We start from the raw sequence: 19,144 nt of genomic DNA on the forward strand, positions 1-19,144 counted from the left end.
TGTCCGTCAGTGGACATTTAGGTTGCTCTGATGTCTTGGCTATTGTAAACAGTGCCACTATGAACACTGGGGTGCATGTATCCTTTTGAATTAGAGTTTTCCACTGTGTGTGTTTTTGACTGTGAATCCCAGGGAGCCAAGAATTCTCATCTATAGGAGGAGCACTATGCCGTTTCCCGAAAGTTCCTCACGAGGCATTGGTGGCGGTAGCGATTACAGTGGCCGTCCCTGAGAAGTCCTGCTCTGTTGGAGGAATACACTGATTCTCCCCGTACATGTTTTAATGCCTTTACACCCATGTGGGGAGTCCACAGGATAGTGAGGTCATTCTTTAAGATTCAGCTGAGTCCCAGAGAGGACCAGATATACCTTCAGAATTTCAATAGCCTCTCTGTCCTAGCACAGCTATGGTAACAATCTGCTGAATGCCAGCTCAGAGACTGATCAGAGCTGTCTGAGCTGTGCCAAATGCATCAGCAAGTTCTTTCTCGTGTTTAGTTTAAGTCCCTGTCCCGATATTTTCAGATCATCCTTGGAAGACCTGGGTAATGACTGCCCCCTGTGGTCTAGAACAGCGGTCCCCAACCTTTGGCACCAGGTGCCAATTTCATGGAAAACAGTTTTCCCATGAACTGATGTCAGGAGGGATGGTTTCTGGATGATTCAAGCACTTTACATTCATTGTGCTCTTTATTCCTATTATTTTTATATCAGTTCCACCTTAGATCATCAGGCATGAGATCTTGGAGGTTGGGGACCCCTGATCTAGAAAATAATTCAGGATATTGAAAAAAAGGAAAAAAAAAGATTTTTGAATTTGAACTGAGTATGGACTTATTGAATTCTGATGATGTGGCAAAGGAGGGACCAGGACGGGGCTCATGTGAGGGATTTTCAGACTCCAGAGTGACCGGAATGACTAACTGGAGGTTGTCCAGGCAGTGGGGTTTGAGGTCCGGTTGTGCTCAGCAAAGAGGTTCCTGGGAACCTAATGGGGACAATTTGGGGTTTCACAGATCATCTCAGCCGAGGGTGTTGCACATATATTGGAGGGCATGCAGCTCCCTATACGTCTATATTTTAAAGTAAATAAAAGGCTCTCAGAGCAAACCACACAGAGTTGGATGGATTCAGATTCCAGTTCGGAAGCCTCTGCCTTCTGGCTTTACGGGAGCCTGTGGTGACCACTTGGGCTGGGAGTCCGGGTTGCTGGGTCAGCTTCTGGCTCCTACCGATGATTCACTGGAGCTCCTCTGGATGGGCAGCTTGCTGCCTGGGTCTCTGTTTTGCCCTTCTGTGAAACAGGCAGAGGAGCCAGCGGGTGCCATGAGAACATGAAATTTTAGCTTGGTATTATAAGATTGAAGGCAAAAGGAGAAGGAGGCAGAGGATGAGATGGTTAGATAGCATCACTGACTCAATGGACATGAATCTGAGAAAACTCTGGGAGATTATGGAGGACAGAGGAGCCTGGCATGCTGCCGTCCATGGAGTTGCAAAAAGTCAGACACAACTTAGCGACTCAATAACAGCAGCAACATTATGGGTTGAATTGTGTTATATACTGAAGTTCTAACCCCTTCAGAATATGGCCTTGTTTGGAGGTAGAATCTTTATAGAGATAATGAAGTGAAAGTGAGGCCATGGGGTCCTAACCCAGTATGACTGGGGTCCTGATAAAAAGGGGAAATCTGGACACAGAAATACATGTATAGGGAAGATGACATGAAGCCGGCCATCTGCAAGCCCAGGGGAGAGGCCTGGAGCAGATCCTTCTCTCCAGGCCATCAGAAGGACTTGAACCTGCCAACATCTTGATTTTAGACTTCCAGCTCAAACAAGGGAATACTCTTTGTTCTGTCTTTTCTCACCATGGAGGTGTCAGGGGAATCCCTGCTCCCCTTTTGCTTCCTCATTTATTTCCCCACACCCACTCCTATAGCACCCTAATAAGTTCTGTTCAACGTTCCATATTATTTTCATCTAAAAAATTTATTATCACACATATGACTTCAACTCTGCAAGCTTCCACCCCCTGCCACCCTGAGTATAAAAGGAAAATTGCTCTTAGTTTGTGTCGAGGGTCAGTTCACCATGGGGAAACCAGTACAGCCAATGGGATGGAGGGAACCTCTGGGAGGGGCCATCTGTCAGGGAGGGAGCTAAGGCAATAGAGACAGTTGGGAAGGGGGATTCACCACTTCTTGCCCAGAAATCTGGACAAGGAGTGGGTCGCAATCTCTGAGGCTTGACTCAAGGGCAGTTCTACTTGAAGATAGAGCTGATGAAATGATCCCTGGGGGCTGGAAGACTAATTCTCAAATCTGGTTACATCAGATTACCCGTAGACCTTTAATTTTTTTCCTCCCTCTTTTACATTAATGAAAATGCAAAATGCACAGTAAGCATCTTTGCAGCTACAGGCATAGCTTAGATGAAACAGTGCAGGTAGAATTAAAAGCACTAATGTACTTTTCTCATTGTCAGTGAGGCAACTTTAAAAGTCACATCGATTCCTCAGCTCTAACTCAAGTTACGCTACCAGACTAACCAGCAGTGAGCCTCAGGACTCTGTGTTTCACAAGTTCTCCAGGTGGTTCTGTGTAGCTGACAGGGACAGGGCACACCTCCGGATGGAGTCAACGCTGGGACTCATCTGAGAGACCCCAGACTCTCCACCCCGGGACCAGCTCCACACATCTGCGTGCTCCTGGCCTGTGGAGATGCGGTAGGCTGGAGGGCAATGGGGGCTGAGGGGACTCGGAAGTCAGGGGCTGCTGGTGGACAGAAGCTGGGTGACATTTGTAGGGAAGAGAGAGGCCAGGCGGGGAGAGAGGTCAGGAGCAGTAACTCCCACGGGAAGGAGAATGGAGATTGCCCTTGCCTCAGGATCTAGGCATAGGAGAGTCAGTCTTCTCCCACATCGATTTCTAAGACCAGCTCTGTTCCTATTAGACAGGAACTAATGTCTAACCTTCTTTCTCAGCTGTTCTATTTGCAGCCCTTTTCTTCCTTTCCTGTTACGTGATCATGAGCAAGTCACCTTGAATCCTAATTTCTACCTCTCCAAAGTGGACTAATACTATCTTTCTTATTCTTTTTGATAGCATGGTTCTTAGAGTCAAATTAACGAATGTTCATGCAAGTACTTTCAAACTGTAAAGGGTTCAATCCAATCCATCCTTCAATGTAAAGGTCAAATACTGTTTATGCCCCCCCACCCTGGACCTTACCCTTCTCTGTGGGGCCAGAAAGAGTCAGGCTGTTTGCTACTTCTCTCAAGGATCACATCACAGTCTCCTTTAAAGTGTGATCATTTGCCTCACATCTGGTTTGCTCACCAGCCTGTGAGCCCTGGAAGATCAGGATAAACATTTCATTCAGGGTTGCATCTCCAATGCCAGCCACAAGATAGGCAACTGGCAAACGTACTTTACATTGAGAAACAAAGACTTTAGGCAAAGTGTGACACTGATCAGTCTGCAGAGCCTTGCTTTGGGCGGGTCCAGTCCTGGGTGGGGATAGCAAACTCAGGCTTCTGCACTGCAGCTGAACCCACAGGAGGCCCTACTTCTAGTTTGGCTTTAGCCAGTCCATGGCTGCTCCAGCTCCAGCCACCTCCCCTCCAGGCCTCCTGCCTCTTGGTCTGCTGGGACTCCAGGGCAGCGGGCTTGACTCGTGTGCCCATTTCAGAAGGCAAACATGTAATTTCAGGTCATGCCCGGTGCCATTTGGAAAGAAGCTCAGGTTTCCCTAAGTGGAAACAGCATGCTCTGAGGGTAATTACGGGCTGGGAGGCATGTTCTGGAGTGAGACCCAGCACTTATAAGCAAAGGTTACCCTTTCAGCCTGGTGACAGGACAATTCAGGGAGGACACCATCAGTCCCAGTTAAACCCTGGAGCATCCCAGAGAGCCTGCGCCATCTGCAGCACAGAGATATCTGCCAGGATTCTAGCCCCTGGAATGACTTTTTTCCACATTAAGACCTCAGACCCAGAATATGACAAGCCTCTCATTAGGAATGGTGAGACTTTAGACAATCGCATCCCCTTTGATTTCATGAAGAGGTTGAGCTAGTTGGCCTCTGACCAGTTGTGTGCTCATGAAAGTTTAGCTCTCTGGGACAAAAAGAGCCCTGATATGAAGGATCTGTTCATTTCTGTGATGTCAGCACTACCAACCCGGCAGATTTCAGTGTTACGTCATTGAGCGCAGACTGGCGCAGAGTTGCCATGTTGACTGTTGAAAGCCAGCCCCGCACATCGCTGCTTCTGGCTCTGGCATCTGCAGAGCTCTGCTGCTGTTATCCAGCTGTGCATTACTCAATGTTCCCTTGCTATGTACCTGGGCAGGTGTACTCAGGGCTGCACATAATTTGTGAGTCCCAGGACAAAATGGAAATGTGGGCCCTTTGTTCAAAGAGCAGGAAAAAAAAATGCCATGAGAGCTACAAAAACATAAAGCTCTCATGGTGTTTTCTGTTTTTTTCTTTCTTTCTTTATTTTTGGCTGTGCTGGATCTTCATTGCATGTGGACTTTCTCTAGTTGCAGTGAGTGGGGGGCTCCTCTCTAGTTGTAGTGCTCAGGCTTCTCATTGCCGTGGCTTCTCCTGTTGCAAAGCACAGGCTCTAGGGGCATAGGCTTCAGTAATTGTGGCTCGCGGGCTCCAGAGCATGGGCTTAGTAGTTGTGGCCTGTGGGCTTAGTTGTCTCGAGACATGTGGGATCTTCACAGACCAAGGATTGAACCTTTGTCCCCTGCATTGGCAGGTGGATTCTCAACTACTGGATTGCTAGGGAAGTCTTCTTTTTTCGTTTTTAATGTTTTCCCCCTCATTTAATTAAAAAAAATTTAACCATAGTTGATTTATGATATTATGTTAGATTCAGGTGTACAGCTTCAGATTCTTTTCCCTTTATGATGCTGAGATGGTAACAGGCAGGAAGGCCAGGGGTCTCCAAAGGGAGGAAATAGGCTGCAAGTGTCAGACATTTTTATCTCTCCTAAATGGCAGGAGGAAACAAACTAGCAATATTTTTTTCCTTCTCTATACAAATTTAAAAGGAGGTTTCTCTTAAAATACTGTGTTGCCGTAATGACACCTGGTCTCACCTGAAATTAACTATTCTCAAACCTTGAGTTAACCAATGCATTTTTCTTATGGAAATGTTTGTCTTAAGCTATGCTAATGTACTATGCATTTACCCCAGACTCTGTCTTCAAGTTGATTCTGCCTAATGGCTCAGAACCTACTTGACAAACCATTATGTTATACTCAGATATTGTTCCCCTAATCTATGTAAACGAAACTGCTTGTATGGTAATCTGCCCTTCTACAAGATTCAAGTCAATCGTTTTATGGCCCGGGATGAATATCTGGTGCTGAGATTATCCCAAAATACATGTTGTGGATGAGGGGCCTGGTGCCATTCTGAGTTTTAAGACATTCCTTTCTTTCATTAACAGACTACTAGTGACTATGTAACATCCAGCTGAAGACTAGCAGGGGGTCCTCTTTCTGCCTCCTTATGATGCCTATGTCAGAAGCTTTCTCTATCTCCTTTATACTTTAATAAAACTTTATTACACAAAAGCTCTGAGCAATCAAGCCTCATCTCTAGCCCCGGTTTGAATTCTTCTCCTCTGGAGGCCAAGAATCCCGGTGTGTTTTCTGGGTCAACAACAACCTTTCAATGCTGAATACAGTTCCCCGACGTATACAATAAGTCCTTGTTTATCTATTTTATACATAGTGGTGTCTATCTGTTAATCCTGTACTCCTAATTTATCCCTCCCCTATCACGTTCCCCTTTGGTAACTGTAGGTTTGTTTTCTATGTTTGTGAATCTATTTCTGTTTTATAAATGAAGTGATTTGTATTATTTTTAAAGATTCCATATATAAGTGACATTATATATTTTCTTTCTCTGCCTGACATTTATTTCACTTAGTATGATAATCTTTAGGTTCATCCAAGTCGTTGCAAATGGCATTATTTCATTCTTTTTTATGACTTAATAATATTCATATATATATATGTATATACGCCACATTTTCTTTATCCATTTATCTGTCAATGGACATTTAGGGTGTTTTCATGTATTGACTATTATAAATGGTGCTGCTATGAACATTGGGGTGCATGTATCTTTTGAAGTAAGAGTTTTTGTCATTTTGGATATACACCCAGGAGTGGGATTGTTGGATCATATGGCAACTCTATTTTTAGTTTTTTTAAGGAACCTCAAAAGCGTTTTCCATACTGACTGCACCAATTTATATTCCCATCTCAAAGTCTTTTTAATTTTCTACTTAACAAAGTTCTAAGTAAATGAAAATTTAAGAATTAAATTATTACATGAATTTTATAGTTATATTGTACAATGCCAGTTTGCATGAAAGTATAAGAGTGTTTAACTGGTGGAACCATCACAATTACACAATTGTTTTTATAGCCCACATGTGAATAGTGGAAACTCTTACAAACAAGCTCTACTGTTTTTATTGCATCTCTTTGTGTTCCCACATTCTATCAGCTAGCTCTCCCTACTTTCAGCTTCCTGATGAGGAAAGAAAGACAGAAAGGAAAGAGGTCTATGAGTTTCTCTGCCTTTCCCATTCCTTGGTTAGTCGTGTTTCCTAGGAGACATTTCCTTCTTTCTGTGTTCAAAGCAAGTTCTGACTTGAATGGAAAACGTAGCTTGTCGAGGCTGTCAGCTCTCTTGTCACTCAGTTGTTGCCATAATACACTTAGTTGTGCTTACTCTGAGTCTTGCTGAGCTGCGTGCAGTGTGAGTCCACTGGAATTCTGTGCTCATAGGAATTGCAAATGCTATGTACAAATGGTGAAGCAGAGAATGGGGGCCAACTTTCAGCAGCTGAGAAGCTGGGGAGATGGCCAGGAGAAGGATGTCAGATTTCATTGTCTTCCCAGCTTTTTGACCCTCCCCTGAAGCCTCTCAATAAAATGAGAGGCTTGCAAAAAAAGAATGGTGGCCACACGTTATGCCCATGTCTGCTCTGCTCATATGCACACCCCAGCTTTCCACTGGGCTTCACCTGTAAAACACAAACAGAATTACTCAGAATCTCAAATTAAGAATTTTTTCAAAGAGGAAATGCAGATGGCCAACAGGCACATGAAAAGATGCTCAACACTGCTGATCATCAGGGAATGCAAATCAAAACCACAGTGAGATATCACCCCCCACCTGTCAGAATGGCCATCAAAAAGCACAAATAGCAAATGTTGGTGAGGATGCGGAGAAAAGGGAACCCTTGTACACTGTTGGTGGGAATGTAAATTGGTACAGCCACTGTGGAGAACAGTATGAAGGGTTCTCAAAAAACTGAAAATAGAACTACTATATGACTTAGCAATTCCACTCCTGTGTGTGTGTGTGTGTGTGTATGTGTGTATATATATGTATATATGTATATATATATATATATATATATATCTGAAAGAAACAAAAACACTAATTTGAAAAGATACGTGCAGCCCAATGTTCATAGCTGCATCTTTTACAATTGTCAAGATATAGAGGCAACCTAAGTGTCCATCAACTGGTGAATAAACAAAGAAGATTTTGTATATGTATTAATATAGACAATGGAATACTATTCAGCCATAAAAAGAACAGACTTCTGTCATTTGCAGCAACATGGATGGACTTGGAAGACATTATAAATCGGAGATAGAAAGACAAATACTGTATCACATCATTTATACATAGAATCTAAAAATACATCAAACTAGTGAATATAACAAAAAAGAAGCAGAATCACAGATAGAGAAAAACTAGTGGTTATCAGTGAAGAGAGGGAAGGGGGAAGGGGCAACATGAGGTGGGGGATTAAGAGGTACAAACAGATATAAAATAAGCTACAAGGATATATTGTACCACACAGGGAATGTAGGACATTTTAAAATAAAGTATACATGGAGTATAACCTTTAAAATTGTGAATCATTGTACTGTGTACCTGTAACCTATATAATGTTGTACAGCGGCTATGGACTTCCCTAGTGGCTCAGTGGTAGAGAATCTACCTGCCAATCCTTGGGTCAAGAAGATGCCCTGGAGGAGGAAATGGCAACCCACTCCAGTCTTCTTGCCTGAGAAATTCCATGGACAGAGGAGCCTGGCGGGCTACAGTCCATGGGGTTGCAAAAAAAGTCAGACTTGACTGAGTGACTAAACAGCAACAACATCAGCAACTACTCTTCAAAAAAAAGAAAAAGAAAATTTCAAGATGGTGACAGCAGATCACCAAACCCTCTGGGAAACCTGTCTGAGCTTGGAGTCCCATGTGCTTCAAGCGCAGATCACACGCCCAGGAGCAGGATGTGGGTGGACAGCGGCCTCTGTCTGTGGTCCCAGATTTACTGGTGAGGTTCTGACGCAGTGTGGGGTGGGATGAGAGGGTTCCTGGGAAGTCTTCATTTTATAACAATTTCATGTTTCTGTGGCAGAGGGTTAGTCCACCTCAATTTGAGAAGCAATAATAGTGAACTTTGGAAAAAGGAGGAGACTGTTTCTCTGGTGGAGAGCTAGGGTTCAAGAAATATTTGTTTACTGAAGAATGCATAAATGAATTAGCGGATGTGAGAAGCCTAGAGTTGTCTGGGAGAGGTTCTAGGGACAGGCAAAGTCTGAGTTTCCCATTCTGTCCTCTGTACCCTATCCCTTTCCACCTAATAAATGATTCCCAGGGCTGGGGAGTAGAAGGCTGTCATTCATGCTTGTGGAATGACTGAGGAATGAGAGGGGGCGCCCCGAGCCCAGACACTCATGGTGAGCTGAGGGCACGAGTGTATAAGATCTCAGATCTCTCTCCTAGTCATTCTGGCTTCATAGTCACTGCAAGTCCTGAGTGAGACTCTGCATACAAATCCAGCCAGGTTCTCTTGGGAGCTCTTAGGGTTGTGGGAAGGGGCATGGGGACTCTCAGAGCCTGAGGATGGAGCAGGGTTTGAGGAAGTCTGCCCACATTTCGGGCTCTGGATCCCCTTCAAGGTCTTTAAAGAAATGCTCTTAGCCGCCTACATCACCTGTTCCCACGTCTCCTCCAGGAAAGTCAGGAGCTAAATCCCCATAGATTTGGCTGCCTGGGGCACAGAAATGCCACCTGGGTCAAATGCCTGCTTTCTGCCCTCCAGCTGGAAGGTTCCACTCCCTTTTCTTGGAACTCCCGAAGCCTTTTATCTGTGTCACTGCCTCTAAGACAAACTTGTCGCAGCCAACCCTGTGACTTGGGTGGCATTTGTTCTCCTGGTGAGTAGGGCCAGAGTGATTTATCTCTATGCACCTTTCTACACTCTCACCCCAAGTGTCTATTTAGCACTGAGCTGCCTGAGGCTGGCTTGCAACACACAGAAGTCGAATCAAGGCTGGAATGTCTGTGCACTGTCCTTGTCACACAAGGCTGTGGGCTGGTGGGTTTGTGGGGCTCTCGCGACAGGGGGTCACTCATGCAGGTCTCATGGTGCAGCACCAGTGCAAGTTTGCAGGTGCTGCAGCATGGAAGCAGGAGCAGGTCAGCTGTTTTCTGAGCTGGGCTGGAAGAGGTTTTGTTGAAAGGCACTTCCTGTCCCCAGTGGCTCTCCAGATGGGAAGGGATCCAGTCTCGACAAAGAGTGGAGGAGAGACCATAGGGCCCTGTGGTGAAACTGGAGCTGCTAGGGGGCCTGCCATGAAACCAGCTGAGTTCAGTTTCATCATCTGTCAAAGAGAATAATAATTAGACAACAGAAGAAGGGTCTGGTGGCCTTCCACATCCACTTTTAGCATCCGCGTGCTCTGTTCTGGCTCCCTTTGCCTCATGTCTCCTGGGTCCTTATTCTACCCACCCCTCTTCCATGGAGTCTGGTCCAGCAAAAGGCCAGGCTCTCCCTTTCCTTTACTTCTGTCTCTAATCAGTACAATAATTACAAGTAATATTTAGGGGGCTCTTACTACAGACACTGCAGTTTACTAAGCTCTCTCATGCATTAACCCATTGAATCCTCATAGTAAGACAGTGAGGTAGGCATTTCCACCCTCCCCGTTCTCTAAATGAGGAATGGAAGCTCAGAGAGGTAAAGTGACTTGCCTGAGGTTTCACAGCTAAGAAGATCAAGGGTAGGGTCTAAAAGCAGGTTTGCCTGACATCATGGCTGGTAATATTGGTCACCACCCTCCACCAGCTTCCTGAGTTACTTCTTGAATTCTGGAGCTGCATATCCCTGTTGGAATCTGGGTGGTTGATTTTAAAGTCTTTTGGAGATAAGGGGTATGGTACTTAATGTGCTGGCCTTTGGTGTTTTAACCGACCTCCTGGGCTTGTGGCCTTATTGTAGAGGAGAGAGCCTGTGCTGCTGAAATGCCAGGCTGGAATGAGGTGTCCAGGGCTTGTGCTGTGAGACCAGCCCTCCTCCTCCATCTTTTCTCCTCGGAGAAACCTCCCTTCTCTGAGACCCTAGTCCCAAGCGGCAGGTCTTGTGGCTGCATTTTTCCCTGACCTTGGGCTCCCAGCACAGTTGTCATCTGAGATCTATTTAAACTGCCTGTTGGCTCTGCAGACAAGAGATGAGTTGGACAAAAGGCATCCACTTTGGCTTCCAGACCCACGGAATCTTCTGGCCCCATCAGTAATCAGATTCATCTTCTTTATCAGCTGATGAGTGAGACAAGGCAGGGGTTTAGTCTCTGTGGCTCGTAGGCCTTGGGACATTGGGGAAGACCTCACAGGACAGCCCCTCTAACCTGAGAGCTGGTGAGGGTCACGGCTTCTGTGAGGCCCACGCTGGAGACGGTGCTTCCACCCCTCACTTTGCTGGCAGGCCACGTGGGCAGCCGTGTGACCCAGGTTCCAACTGGGGCCTGGGTGTGTCCTACTGGGCACATCGCTTCATCTGTTTGTCTGCATTTTCTCATCTGTGAGGAGGCGATGATGTGTGTATTCTACTTACTCCCGCAGGGGCACTGGGAAAACCAGTGTGAGATAAGTGCGTGTTGGCGAGTGGGAATGCTTTTTTTTTTTTTTAATTTAATAAAGTTTTAATTTTCAAAATGTACAGCTGGTGGGACCTGTTTATGTGTCTTTACCAGCAGCTGAGGCGTTTCCGCTCTTGGTGTTTCTGGTGTAAATCACTTGAGCTCTGTGCGTTGAAGCCAGTTTAGTAAGTCCTTTACTAAGGGGTTTCTGAAGGGCTGCCCTGGCCAGGGAGCCACAAATCTTGTCTCTCAGAGACGACAGCTGGAGTTACAGCTTCTTTACAGAGTTTGTCATATGTCACTTTGTCAAACTAGACTAGGTTATTAAGCTTGTCCTGAACTCTGCCTTTGGGACCACTTCTTTTTGGCCTCACCCCCAGATTTGTTCACTGGATCCTTGCCTTTCTTGGTTGACATTCTGACATCTTTCTTCTTCTTGTCATCCTTGGGTGGCATAGTGAAGTTGGAAGAGGGAAATGCTTTTAATATAAGTAAACATGAGTGAAGTTGCCATTGGCTACAGGGTTGTGAATGAGACCCCAAAGTGGTCATCTGAGGGTTTCTACCTGGAGGAAAGGGCTTCACAGAAATGTATTGAATGCTCACTATCAGGTTATTGGTAAACACCAGTGAGATCTTGGTGCAGAGCCATTACGAACAAATGGCCTACTTGTGTATCATATTTGGCCTATAGGATATTTTGCTTCTGTTCTTTAGCCTATGTAAGGTATTATGCCTTGATAGAAGGTAGACTTTTCTGTGGACCATACACAATAAAGAGTTGACATAGCTCTGGTCCTTGGTGGAAATTCAGGTACATTCTCATTTCTTCGTGAATATTAATTAAATAAACTTGGAGTAAATTACTATCAGCTGGATTGCTGTGAAGACCTGTGCAGAAGGATGAATGAACCCTGGTACCATCGTGGGGCTGGGTTATGAGCAGTGGTATCCCCCCACCCCCAACCTCTTTCCTTCAAGGATGTCCAGGTGAGGAACCATTCACTCTTTGTAAGCATGCTTTTCTTTTTGTTTTTAATTCAAAAAATATTTACTGAGTTCCCACCATCTGCCAGACACTGTTTTTTTTTTTTTCAGACACTGTTTTTTAAAATAGCTTTATTGATGTATAATTGAATACAATAAACTGCCTGTATTTAAGGTGTACAATTTGGCAACTTTTGACACATGTATATACTTGTGAAACCACTACCATGATCAAGTTACAAACATGTCCATAATTCCCCAAAGTTTCTTTGTGGCCCTTTGCAATTCTTCTCTGTTGCTCCTCTTCCCCTGCGGTCACTGATCCACTTTATATCTCCATGGATTAGTTTGAATTTCCTAGAAATTTATATAAATGGAATAATCAATCATATATACTCTTGTCTGGCTTCTTTCATTCTGTATACTTATCTTGGGATTCATCCATGGTATAGTGCATAGCAATAATTCATTCCTGATAATTTCTAGTAGTATGGCATCATATGGATATACCATAGTTTGCTTATCCATTCACCTGTTGAAGGGTTGTTTCAAGTTTTTGGCTATTACAAATAAAGCTGATATTAAAATCCATGTACAAGTCTTTGCATGGACATGGCTGGATCACTGGGTAGATAATATTGAATTTTTAAAGAAACTGCCTAACTGCTTTCCAAAGTGCTTGTCCTGTTTTACAATCCCACTAGCAGTTTAGGGGAATTCTAGTTTCTCCACATCCTCATCAGCACTTGATATGGTGAATCTTTTTAATTTTAGCCATTAAATAGTTGTTCATTGTGTTGAAATATATACTGAGACATATTAAAATTTTAACAGTCCATTTGAGCAGAAATAAATTTGGGCAGCATTAAATGGGAAGTGCTTAAGAGTGCTCCAACAACAGAAGTCCAAGAGAGATTTTCACAGAAGCCAAAGCAAGAAAATATTGATTGGCTATTGTTTAAAGGCTAATTGGCTATTTTTGATTGCTTGTTCTTTAGTGTTTGGATTTTGTAACCTTGAGGCATTTCCAGGTTTAGATTTTGATTTTCTTACATAGGCTGCTAGGACATTGCTGCTGCTGCTGCTGCTAAGTCTCTTCAGTCGTGTCCGACTCTGTGCAACCCCAGAGACGGCAGCCCACCAGGCTCCCCCATCCCTGGGATTCTCCAGGCAAGAACACTGGAGTGGGTTGCCATTTCCTTCTCCAATGCATGAAAGTGAAAAGTGAAATTGAAGTCGCTCAGTCATGTTCGACTTTTAGAGACCCCACAGACTGCAGCCTACCAGACTCCTCTGTCCATGGGATTTTCCAGGTAAGAGTACTGGAGTGGGGTGCCATTGCCTTCTCTGGCTAGGACATCAGAGCTCCTGAATCTAATGGACTCTTTCCCTTCAATAGCAGACCATATTTCCCATATATTAATAACAGATGGTATGTCATTGTGGTTTTAATTTGTACTTTAATTTGTACACCAGTGACTAATGATACTGACCTTCTTTTCTTGTCTTTGTTTGCTTGTTAGTCATCCATGTATCTTCTCCAGGGGGAGGTGTCTGTTCAAACCTTTTGTCCACTTTGTTGAGTTGTTAATTTTCTTATTATTTAGTCTTGAGAGTTCTCGATATAAATCTGTATTGAAATTGTTAGACAGTAAATAACTACAAATGTTTTCTCTCAGTGTGTGGCTTATCTTTTTATCTTGATTTTGAAGGATGTTTTTAACTCTGATGAAGCCCAGTTTATCAATTTGTGCTTTTATTGTTTGCACTTTTGGTATTATGTTTAAGAAATGATAAAATTTTTCTTCTATATTTTCTCTATCTATGGTTCTACAGATTTGTTTTCTATAGGTCTGTAATTCATTTTGAGTTAATCTTTTTTATCTGACATGAGGTACTGTCCCTGATGCTCCCCCTGCCTTTGGGAGATTCGTTTCCAATCTGGTTTTATTTACCTTCTTCCTGATGGATTTTCTTAAACATTTCTTCCTATATAAGTCTGATAGTAATGGATTCTTCTAGCTTTTTATGCTCGAAAACATCTTTATTTCATCCCTTCTTTGAAGAGAGATTTTCACTCAGTATAGAATTCTAGTTTTCCCTTTCAATACTTTGAAGATATTGTTCTACTGCCTTCTCATGTGACTTATTTTGGATGAGACATCTGCTCACATATTGATCTTTGTTCCTTTGTTTATAATATGTCTATTTTTTTCTCTTACTGCTTTTAAGATTATCTCGTTATCACTGGTTTTGAGTAATTTAATTCTATGGTGTGATTCGCTTCACCTTTCTTTTGCTTTACATTTTTTGGGTTTCCTGGTTTTGTAGTTTTCACTAAATTTGGAAAAACTTCAGCCAGTATTTTTCAAATTTTTTTCTGTCCTCTCCCCCCACCCCCAAATTCTGTGACTGCAATTGACGTGTATCAGGCTGTTGGAATGTGCCCTGTAACTCACTAGTGCTCTGGCCATTTTTCTAAAACTCTGTTTTCTCTCTGTGTGTCCTTTTGGGTAGTTCTTACTGCCATGTTGTCAAGTTTACTAGTTGACTTCCCATATATACTCACTAGTGTATTTTTCATCTCAGACATTTTAGTTTTCACTTTTAGAAGTTTGATTTGAGTCTTTTAAAATACCTTGCATGTCTCCACTGAACTTTTTGAACATACAGAATACAGCTATAATAACTGCTTCAATTCTAGCATCTGTGTCAGTTCCAGATTGGTTTTGGTAAATTGATCTCATTATGGGAAACATTTTTCTGCTCTTTTGAAAGGGAGTGTAGAAGTCACCTCAATAATTTCTTCATTGGAGTCTTTGAACCAATGGATTAGATGTCGGATTCTAGTAGTCAGAGTGTTGAATTAAGCCTGTGGATGTATTTTGTTTGTGCACAGTGTTTAAAAACTGATCTCACATGTTTCTTACACTTAAAAACCTTGAGACCTTCTGCAAAACTATGGATTCCTTTAAAATAATCAGGGTATCTTGCAGGATGATTGCCAGTCCTGCTGGGAACAAACAGATGGAGAGTGGCACCCTCTTTAGATGGAGGGGAGGTTTTGATAACCCCTCCTATTTATATCCCCTAACTGTAGGCATTATCATTTGGGTAGTAGTTGTCTCACATCAGTTTTTCAGAAGCAGTTCTTGAGATGAGTATTAGTTCACAAGTGATTTATTAACAAAGGGCTCCTGGCAAAAGAGAGGGAATGGTGCATGCAGAACAGAGGAGAAGGAGTCAAGCAAGGAAAAAATTTCAGGCAAAGATATGTGGGAGAGAATTTAGCTTGATCCCTCTGAGGAATGAGGGAGTGAGATGTAGGCCTCGGAGTTTGTCTCAAATAGCAGTGAGGGACCCAAACTTCCAGAGGGCCTCAAAATTAGCCAAATAGTGCCCCTCACACCTGGCAAGGTGGGAACAACGGGAAGGGCAGTAGGGTTGGACATCTGCATCACCAGTCCCATGCCCTTCCAGCTGTGCCAAGGAGGCTGTGCAGCCACCTGGGAGCCTCCAGGGGTCCTAGCTATGATGACACCAGAGAGGATGCTGTGCTCATGGGATCAAAACCATGATAGAGACTGAAACTCCTTCATCTTGATGATGCAACAGCTTCCTCATCTCCAAGTTGGGAAGATGAATTAAGATCACTTGTGGAGACTCATTATATAGATAAAGAAACTTGGGTGCAACGATGGGTGGCGATTTACCTAAGGACCGCTGTCTCCTCTTGTTGGAGGTCCTAGCTGATGTCACTTCACATGTTTTCTTACTTTGAGGAGACATCACCCAGATTTAGTAACGCTGTGGTTTCAGGAGTCTCTAGGGAGGGGAACCTAGTAGTCTCTCATTCATTCATTCACTCACTCACTCATCATTCATTCATAAACAGTAATCCAGTCTTTTCACTTCATGGCAAATAGATGGGAAAAAGTGGAAACAGTGACAGATTTTATTTTCTTGGGCTTCAAAATCTCTGTGGATTTTGACTGAAACCACAAAATTTAAAGACGCTTACTCCTTGGAAGAAAAGCTATGACAAACCTAGATAGCGTATTAAAGAGCAGAGACATAATTTTGCCAACAAAGGTCCATATAGTCAAAGCTATGGCTTTCTAGTAGTCATGTGTGGATGTGAGAGTTGGACCATAAAGAAAGCTGAGCACTGAAGAATTGATGCTTTGGAACTGTGGTGTTGGAGAAGACTCTTGAGAGTAACTTGGACTGCAAGGAGATCAAACCTGTCAATCCTAAAGGAAATCAGTCTTGAATATTCATTGGAAGGACTGATGCTGAAGCTGAAACTCCAATACTTTGGTCACCTAATGTGAAGAACTGACTCACTGGGAAAGACCCTGGTGCTGGGAAAAATGGAAGGCAGGAAGAAAAGGGGGTGACAGAAGATGAGATGGTTGGATGGCATCACTGACTCAATGGGCATGAATTTGAGCAAACTCCAGGAAATGGTGAAGGACAGGAAAGCCTGGCATGCTGCACTCCATGGGGTCGCAAAGAGTTGGACATGACTTAGTGGCTGAACAGTAACAATTCTGATGAGCAGTGTGAAGGAGTGTAGTTTGAGCTGTTTATATTAATAAAATATTGCTGCTCTGCTCTCCCTGACTCACTTCTCCCACTTCTCAGGAGGAAATCAGGCAGTCTGCTATTGTTGCTCTAAATTCTTTCAAATGCCACAGCTGGAATATTCAAATCTATTGTCCTTCCATCTGTGCCTGGGGAGAAAGTTCTGAGCCTTAAGTGATGGGTCTGGAAGCGCCAAGTTTAGGCCCCACAGCCTGCCCTCTGGTTCTCTCTGCATTGCTTCTCTGTCTCTTTCCGCTGTGTGAGCCAAAGTCACAAAGGCAGGAGACTGGGGTCTGAGCACTGCCTGTCACGTGTGCCGAGGATAGGGTGAGTGGAGGGAAATACAGGAACAAGAAAGACCTTTGCCAGGCCGCTCCAACCTTCCCACAGCCTTGGAGATAAGTGTAAATAACAGATCTCCCTTTTGGGACCCAGAACTCTGAAGGAATGGGCTGGATGGGGACCACAGGGAGAGACTGAGGGTGGGTTGGGGCAGGCAGGAGAGAGAGAAGATGCAGCTGATGGTGGGGGCGGGGAGCGGGCTGATGCTCTGGTCTTTGTCCAACTTTGCTGCTGTGAGCTGAGAGCTGGAGGAGAGGTAGAGGGAGGGGAGAGGAAGGGAGGAAGGGAGGAGAGAGAACGGAGACAAAGAGAGAGAGAAAGGCAGTGGAGGGGGAGAAAGAGACCAAGAGAAAGAGAAACAGAAAGCGTGTGCATGGGGCAGGGAAGATGCTGCCGAGGGGGTGCCCTGGTTTGGAAATTCTAGGGGTGTTGCAGTACTGGAGTGTGGTGAAAGTGCCTCAGGGTCTCAAGAAGTTGACGGTAGGCTTGTGCCAGGCCATAATAACAGCCTCTCGGTGGCTCTAACCCACTCTGGCCTCTCAACTCCCAGGAACACTAAATTCACACAGGCGCAAAATGCAGCCCTGCTCCAGTGCACCCAGCCTAATAGCTACTGTTGTGTTTGTGCTGCACCCGCAAGCATCATGGGCAATTAAGAAAGTCGTCCGTTGCGAGCCTGGGCTGCCATTTAAGGGCGGGAGCCTGGAGCCCGGAGCCCTTATGGGACACAAATGAACGGGCGAGGAGTGCTGTTTCCCAGGAGAGGGACCCTTGCCATCAGCTGGCAGATCCCCAAGAAGGCAGGCAAAGTCTGCTGTGGGTTTGCGGGAAGGGGAGAGGAGATGAGGGGGACGAGGGGCCCTGCTTGTGTGAAGGACACGTGCACACACACAGGCATACTTTTTCACAGGCTGGCGTGCACTAGCACATACCCACAGGCACTCCCACCCGGAACACAGACCTACAGGCATGTCAGGGGAAATATCTATGGGGTGTGTACATACTTGCGTGTACTCACATGCACACACATGCACAATTGCTTCACTCACATGCCACCAGCAAATGCACACACTTATGGGCTCACATGGGCATTTGTACCAAGTTCGCATGTTCTGGATACATTTATTGACCCAAATCCACACTCACACATGACAGGCACTCTTGTAGCTCCTATGCACACGTGTAAAAGTATGGACACGCTTAGGCTCATATCCTCAGGTACTCATGGACATATCCTCATCTTTTCATCCCAAATCCTAAAGCAAGGCAGCTCTGAAGACCTTTAAAATAGGTACACTCAATCTCTACACTTCTTTCATGGCCAAGAAAAAGAATGGACTTGGGGACTGGGGCTGATGCATTTGTCAGGTGGAGGAGAGAAAAGAGTTGGGAAAAGAAATTCTTTTCTTTGTTCTGTTTTGAGCCATGGCCCGTGTCCTTTAGGAGCTGAAAAATAATTTTTGCTGGACAGCTTTCCAGGAGCCCACCACCAGCCACTTGGCCGTGTTGCCACTGAAGCCATGTTGATGAATTTTAGACTCTCTGGGAAGCAAATTTCCAAATATCCTTGATGCCATGAAAACAGAGCGGACACCTATGACTTTCCCAAAGTGTCTCTTTATCCATAGCCTGCCCAGAGGAGGGGACCAGATTGGAAGAGCAGAGGGCCATGTACTGTGACTTGGCGAATTTGATTTTGTCATTGTTGAAATAGAGTTTAGAAATGTTTTCATCCTTTTCTGAGGTTTGGGGTTTCTCCCTCTCTCTGTCTCCCTCACCCCTATTTCCCGCACTGTTATTAGGGAAAGAAAATTGGAGACCGTGTCCATTTGGAGAACATCTCCCAGAATAATTGTGCTGTGACACATGGGGAGCGCAAAAAGAAAACAGGAAACCCAGCTGCAAGGGCTTGTTTGAAACTGGCAAACTTTGTAGCAAAGTTTTCAGCCAGAAAATCCACAGATGGCAGCCGTTGCCCACAACACCACTTCCCTCCGTGTCTGGTTGAGAATGGGGCCTGCCATTGGCCTGGTTCAACTCCCGTGGTGGGAATGGTGACCTTCCCCGTCAGACCCCAAGAACAAGTTCAGTGCATTTGTGTTCACTACACGTGGCACATTCTGGAAACCAGCAGCCTCTGACCACCCTCCCATTGCTGTGGTCCACGGATCCAGGGCTCTGTTGGAAACCTGCCAGGGACATTTGTTTTGGAGGCTTTTTGACAGTTTAGATTTGGGTCAGAAGTGAC

General features: G+C 44.5%; 1 pseudogene; it reads right to left on the bottom strand.

Moving 5' to 3' along the window:
- Positions 1-11,077: 11,077 nt before the first annotated feature.
- On the bottom strand, positions 11,078-11,436 carry LOC147377862 (small ribosomal subunit protein eS25 pseudogene; annotated as a pseudogene).
- Positions 11,437-19,144: the final 7,708 nt, after the last annotated feature.

The sequence above is a fragment of the Bos grunniens genome, chromosome 2, assembly GCF_055505025.1.
Source record: "Bos grunniens cultivar Pamir isolate PY7600 chromosome 2, Bosgru_T2T1.0, whole genome shotgun sequence".
Classification (NCBI taxonomy): Eukaryota; Metazoa; Chordata; class Mammalia; order Artiodactyla; family Bovidae; genus Bos; species Bos grunniens.